Genomic DNA, 6,804 nt, shown 5'->3' with positions numbered 1-6,804 from the left:
AATGGTAACTTTTCAAAGGTATACTTTTGCTGTATTTCACAGCTCAAAATGAGTAAATGTTTTCTAAAGCAATGTACAGTTGAATTGTGAATCACATAGAATGTGCTCTACCTTCTATTGTCTGTTTGCTTGCTATCAGTTACATTTGTTTGCATACTGGGATTGATATATACATCTATACATATAACATTTGGCAGACGCTTTCATCCAAAGCAACTTATATTGCATTTAAGCTAAACATTTTTTCAGATTCCCTGGAAATTGCACCCATTATCTTGCCTTGGTGTTGATAGCATGCTCTGCTTTCTGAATTCTATCCATTTATTGCAAGTGTAGCAGAGTGAGGTATTGACCCAGTATGATTGGCTGGCGTTACCAAAACAGGTGAACCTATCAGTGTTTGAACTTTATCATGATTGGTCAGTTGTGAAAGTTTCATGAGCCAATTAGGGCCTGTGTTGTGCATATAAAAGGGGGAAGTGTTTGGTTGCTTGAGATGCATCATCCTTGGTACTGCCCCTTTGTGACATGTGGTGCTTTGAATGAGTGCTAGCAGTTGGGTTATCCTCCTGTCTGTTGGCCAGTTTTCAGGGTTGTCCCTGTTTTAAAAAATGCCTTTTTGCCTGTTAAATAGAGAGGCTTATTACCTTGTTTGTTTTTAGATCTGGGCCTGCAAGTAGCTGTAATCCTGTGTGGTGAGCGACCATGTGTATTGCAGCGTTGTACTGTTTTCTTGGTAGGTATGGGTAGTTTAAAGTTGGTTTTAAACAAGTTTTTATGCGTAACTTTTGTTCAATGTCCAGCAGGATTGATTGCACGTCCAGGGGTTTCCAATGATCTTAATTGAAGCCTAACGAACCTCAAGTAACTGACTGCGCTTCTGCTCTGCCCCGTTCTGTTCTGTTATAATTCTGTCTGGAATTCATCTGGGTCAGTTTGTTATATTGTTTGGTGCGTGGATTTAGGTGGGAGGGTTTGGCCATGGTACCTTGTACTGCGTGTCCACATGGAGTGCAGTGTTCAATATTTTAGATTTTTCATGAGTGTGTGTGTGTGTGTGTGTGTGTCATGGGTATTGAGTGTGGGGTAGAAATCTGAGGGTCTTTGCTGGCCACCTCCCTCTTTATTTTATCTTATTGTACTTGTTTTGTAAGATACTGGTAAAGATGTGTGACGTATTGAGACCTTGTGATGTGTTTTTATTAATTGTATGTTAATAAAGTGATTTGTTTCTGTCTATCCTTATGCTCACCCTGCGTTTGGCAATGAACCTGTGTCCCTTTGCTTGGGGCTGTTATGTCCTGGTGTATTCTGGTTGGCATAGTCGACTATAGGATTTCTTATTATTGGTAATATTCAAACTCCTGACCACTTACTGCCACACAAGAAAATATAACAACTTTGTTAAATTCATTGATTAAAAGAGCATGGAACAGAAATAAAAGATTTATTCACGGTGACAAATCTGTATAGAGTCACTTACTAATGATGTAATTCTGCAACTAATTAATCCATGAATGCAGAACCCACACAATCCATTTTGACAAAATAAGATCAATCTAGGGGTCAAGTCCAACCCCCCCCTAAAAAAAAAAGGTACTCAAATTGCTCACAGTATGTATAAATAAAGAATTAAGCATGAAATATTGGGAAAAAAAAAATTTTTTCAAAATGTACTCAAATCTTCATTTTTTCACATGCTTGCTATCAGTTACATTTGTTTGCATACTGGGATTGATATATACATCTATACATATAACATTTGGCAGACGCTTTCATCCAAAGCAACTTATATTGCATTTAAGCTAAACATTTTTTCAGATTCCCTGGAAATTGCACCCATTATCTTGCCTTGGTGTTGATAGCATGCTCTGCTTTCTGAATTCTATCCATTTATTGCAAGTGTAGCAGAGTGAGGTATTGACCCAGTATGATTGGCTGGCGTTACCAAAACAGGTGAACCTATCAGTGTTTGAACTTTATCATGATTGGTCAGTTGTGAAAGTTTCATGAGCCAATTAGGGCCTGTGTTGTGCATATAAAAGGGGGAAGTGTTTGGTTGCTTGAGATGCATCATCCTTGGTACTGCCCCTTTGTGACATGTGGTGCTTTGAATGAGTGCTAGCAGTTGGGTTATCCTCCTGTCTGTTGGCCAGTTTTCAGGGTTGTCCCTGTTTTAAAAAATGCCTTTTTGCCTGTTAAATAGAGAGGCTTATTACCTTGTTTGTTTTTAGATCTGGGCCTGCAAGTAGCTGTAATCCTGTGTGGTGAGCGACCATGTGTATTGCAGCGTTGTACTGTTTTCTTGGTAGGTATGGGTAGTTTAAAGTTGGTTTTAAACAAGTTTTTATGCGTAACTTTTGTTCAATGTCCAGCAGGATTGATTGCACGTCCAGGGGTTTCCAATGATCTTAATTGAAGCCTAACGAACCTCAAGTAACTGACTGCGCTTCTGCTCTGCCCCGTTCTGTTCTGTTATAATTCTGTCTGGAATTCATCTGGGTCAGTTTGTTATATTGTTTGGTGCGTGGATTTAGGTGGGAGGGTTTGGCCATGGTACCTTGTACTGCGTGTCCACATGGAGTGCAGTGTTCAATATTTTAGATTTTTCATGAGTGTGTGTGTGTGTGTGTGTGTGTCATGGGTATTGAGTGTGGGGTAGAAATCTGAGGGTCTTTGCTGGCCACCTCCCTCTTTATTTTATCTTATTGTACTTGTTTTGTAAGATACTGGTAAAGATGTGTGACGTATTGAGACCTTGTGATGTGTTTTTATTAATTGTATGTTAATAAAGTGATTTGTTTCTGTCTATCCTTATGCTCACCCTGCGTTTGGCAACGAACCTGTGTCCCTTTGCTTGGGGCTGTTATGTCCTGGTGTATTCTGGTTGGCATAGTCGACTATAGGATTTCTTATTATTGGTAATATTCAAACTCCTGACCACTTACTGCCACACAAGAAAATATAACAACTTTGTTAAATTCATTGATTAAAAGAGCATGGAACAGAAATAAAAGATTTATTCACGGTGACAAATCTGTATAGAGTCACTTACTAATGATGTAATTCTGCAACTAATTAATCCATGAATGCAGAACCCACACAATCCATTTTGACAAAATAAGATCAATCTAGTGGTCAAGTCCAACCCCACACTAAAAAAAAAAGGTACTCAAATTGCTCACAGTATGTATAAATAAAGAATTAAGCATGAAATATTGGGAAAAAAAAAATTTTTACAAAATGTACCTATCCTTATGCTCACCCTGCGTTTGGCAATGAACCTGTGTCCCTTTGCTTGGGGCTGTTATGTCCTGGTGTATTCTGGTTGGCATAGTCGACTATAGGATTTCTTATTATTGGTAATATTCAAACTCCTGACCACTTACTGCCACACAAGAAAATATAACAACTTTGTTAAATTCATTGATAAAAGAGCATGGAACAGAAATAAAAGATTTATTCACGGTGACAAATCTGTATAGAGTCACTTACTAATGATGTAATTCTGCAACTAATTAATCCATGAATGCAGAACCCACACAATCCATTTTGACAAAATAAGATCAATCTAGTGGTCAAGTCCAACCCCACACTAAAAAAAAAGGTACTCAAATTGCTCACAGTATGTATAAATAAAGAATTAAGCATGAAATATTGGGAAAAAATTTTTTTTTTACAAAATGTACTCAAATCTTCATTTTTTCACATTGTAGGTTGTTTTATAGTGTCTATGGAAGCTTTGACAGAGGGGGATTCCTCTGAGGTTGTGGTGGGAAAGAGAAGAGCACCATATTGATTGGACGTGGGTCATGTGAGAGTCTGAGCGGCAGAGATGGCGAATGAGAGGTGCTGTGACATTTATCAGTCCTTTCAGGCAGAATGTAATCTCCAGGTGTGACCCGCAGGTGCCAGTCTCAGTCAGCCTGGAGGTCCGCAGCAGCCTAGAATGTCAACCGATACAAATTAAAGCACTCAGACATACAGTGCCTTTTTTATGGACACACTTACCTGCGATCAAACCTGCAAAGGTCTTGGCAATGATCAGGTCCACTGGGAAGCTTCACACAGAATTTTTATGTAAATGCATTTTGACACACTTTTATTTAACATTTACATTCATGCATTTGGCGGAGGACTTTATCCAAAGCAACTTACATTGCATTCAACATTTCATCAGTTCATGCATTCCCTGGGAATCAAACCCATGACCTCAGCATTGCTTAGTACCATGTTTGAGCTAGTGCTATTCCTTTCATCCAAACTGACTTAGACTGATTTCTCCTATTTATTCCCTGGGAATGGAACCCATAACCTTGGAGATGCCACTGCCGTGCTACAGAATGCACTTTTTAAATACATATTTTGTTAAATCTGTTATAATTTTCCATCCCTGCTGAAAAAAAAACAATAGACACCATTAGAAAATTTGTAATGGTTTTACTGGTTATAACGGAACTTGTATTGGTTTTAATGGAAACGGTAATGGATCCTGTTGGTCTCTACTGGTAATTGGTTGCCTTCTATTGGTGGCTTGTTAAAACCAATGAATCCTAATGGAATATGTCCCAAAACACACTACAGAACACAATTTTTAATGGTTTTAATGGTTAAAAGTTGATGGTTTGTAATGGTATTTGTAGTGGAAACCATTAGAAGTTTATGTGATGGTTGTAATGTCTTTTTAGGTGAGACACATAAATAGTACCTATAAAACATTTACATTGAGAAAGACTTCATTATTTACATGTATTTAACTAAGACTATCAACAATGAGAAAGAAAGATCATAATATGAAACTTAATGCAAAAATCTTTGCATTAATCTTTTGTTTTTATTTATTTTTTATGTAAACTGAAATTACTAGTAGGTTGGAAAAGAAACCTGGATTTTAGAACAGTGCAATAGAGCAGTGGTTCTCAACCCTGGTCCTAGAGGCACCCCAGCACTGCACGTTTTGCATGTCTCCTTAATCAAACACACCTGATTCAGGTCATCGGCTCATTAGTAGAGACTCCAAGACCTGAAATTGGTGTCAGAGAAAGGAGACATGCAAAATGTGCAGTGTTGGGGTGCCTCCAGGACCAGGGTTGGGAACCATTGCAATCGAGTACTGTATACTTTATCAGAAATGTTCATGCATTTCAAATAACAACAGCACAGCCAGCTTCCATAGACCTTAACATCATCCCAATGAGCTTCTGTTTCAAATCCTCATCTATAGTACTATTTAACTGCAATATTGTTAAAATGATTTCATGCAGTGCTACAAATGGCTGCTGTAAAACAAAAAGGCATATTTAAGGGGGCAATTGTAGCTCTATTGTGCTGTAATATGGGAACATGGCCAAAGGCTGCAGTACTTGAAGGTTACGCCGTTTCCATCAAAGATATGGTTATTATATACACATCTTTTCTCTAGCGACCTCATGAACGTCCATAAATGTGTCCTACTACTGAAAAATACTGCTTGAGGAGGAACAGTTGTTTTTATTGTGTCTAAGCACATTTCACTAGAGGTCTAATGTTTAAATTCAAAGAGTATTTATTATACTGTATGGCCATGAAAATAATGATGTCAGTATTTCAGCTGACTGAATATTGAATCTGTGACTTGATTCTCATGTAATATGACAATCAGAAAAACAGATTTATATTGTATTTATACACTTATGTCAAGATTCAGTTCAGTGCTGATGTCAAGATACAATACTTTATTAAATAATGTATATTTTCTGAATAAAAAGAAAATATATGTTTTTGTACATGTAAAATGCATCACCTCATGCTAAAGCTATAAGTGTGCCCATTCTGATTCAGTCAAATAACAAAATCATTTCAGTTACAAATATATAAACTGGTGACAATAATGTATATTTTCTGTTGTTAAATAAATATTAAATATAAGGTGTAAAACAATATTTTACAAAGCATCACTGAAAAAAACTTTTTTTTCACATGTAACATAAAATTAAATTTTGAACGACTGAAATTTTATTTTTTTGTAAAACTTACTCTAGTAATCTTTCACTTAGAACAGTGTAGTCATTAGCAGTGTTGGGGAAAGTTACTTTTAAAAGTTATACATTACACTATTGTAAAAGAAACTAATTGCATTACTTTTTATGGAAAATGTGTGTTACGGCCCGGGCTTGCTTGTTTGATTTTAATATAAAAAAGTTACATTTTTGGCAAAATGTAAAAGCCCTGGTTTTTAATCCTCTGGTTGAAGGAAATGTAAATTCACGTCTGTACATTAGAGGGCGCAGCTCAAATAAACTGAATTGCATGAAGAATAGGATGCATTTCACTGTTTTTACTCATTTTGAGGACTACTGATTCTGTTTTTGTGCAAGTGAGATGAGTCAATGTGTTTTCACATTTAGTCTAGAACTACAGTAAGCATCATGTTTACACAGTGCACACAACAAAGAAAGCAAAGTAACTGGTGCTACTTATTTGCAAAAGTTACTCAGATACTTTACTAGTTACTTAAAAGGTAATATGATTACAAAACTCACATTACTTGTAATGCATGGCCCAGTCCAACATAAAACCTCAAAGATTTCCCAGATTTTTTTAAATGAATTTCTTCCTTGACATAACTTAAAGCTTCTCACCTCATTCTCATCAAATTCCCTCTTCAAAGAAAAAAAAAAAAAAAAAACTGGTTTAAATCCAACAGTAATGGCATCTCTTCAGTATGCTGATCAGATTTGCACAGGGCAGATGGGGCACATTTATTCTAACTAAAAAATGTCACTGTTGGGCAGAGTGATGACAGTATCTGACCTCCCGCTGATG

General features: G+C 36.7%; 2 long non-coding RNA genes across 2 annotated transcripts; both read right to left on the bottom strand.

Annotated features, from left to right (window-relative positions):
- Positions 1–609: 609 nt before the first annotated feature.
- LOC107563449 (uncharacterized) lies at positions 610–905 on the bottom strand. The gene is made up of 2 exons (XR_001606100.1): positions 860–905; positions 610–664 (listed from the first exon to the last, which is right to left on the bottom strand). It is a non-coding gene; the product is annotated as an uncharacterized lncRNA (long non-coding RNA).
- Positions 906–2,181: 1,276 nt separating this feature from the next.
- LOC107563444 (uncharacterized) lies at positions 2,182–2,477 on the bottom strand. The gene is made up of 2 exons (XR_001606099.1): positions 2,432–2,477; positions 2,182–2,236 (listed from the first exon to the last, which is right to left on the bottom strand). It is a non-coding gene; the product is annotated as an uncharacterized lncRNA (long non-coding RNA).
- Positions 2,478–6,804: the final 4,327 nt, after the last annotated feature.

This window comes from Sinocyclocheilus grahami, unplaced genomic scaffold, assembly GCF_001515645.1.
Source record: "Sinocyclocheilus grahami isolate Dianchi unplaced genomic scaffold, SAMN03320097.WGS_v1.1 scaffold24.1, whole genome shotgun sequence".
NCBI lineage: Eukaryota > Metazoa > Chordata > Actinopteri > Cypriniformes > Cyprinidae > Sinocyclocheilus > Sinocyclocheilus grahami.
The sequence above is the reverse complement of the archived record's forward strand: the minus strand, read 5'-3'. Positions and strand labels throughout refer to the sequence as shown.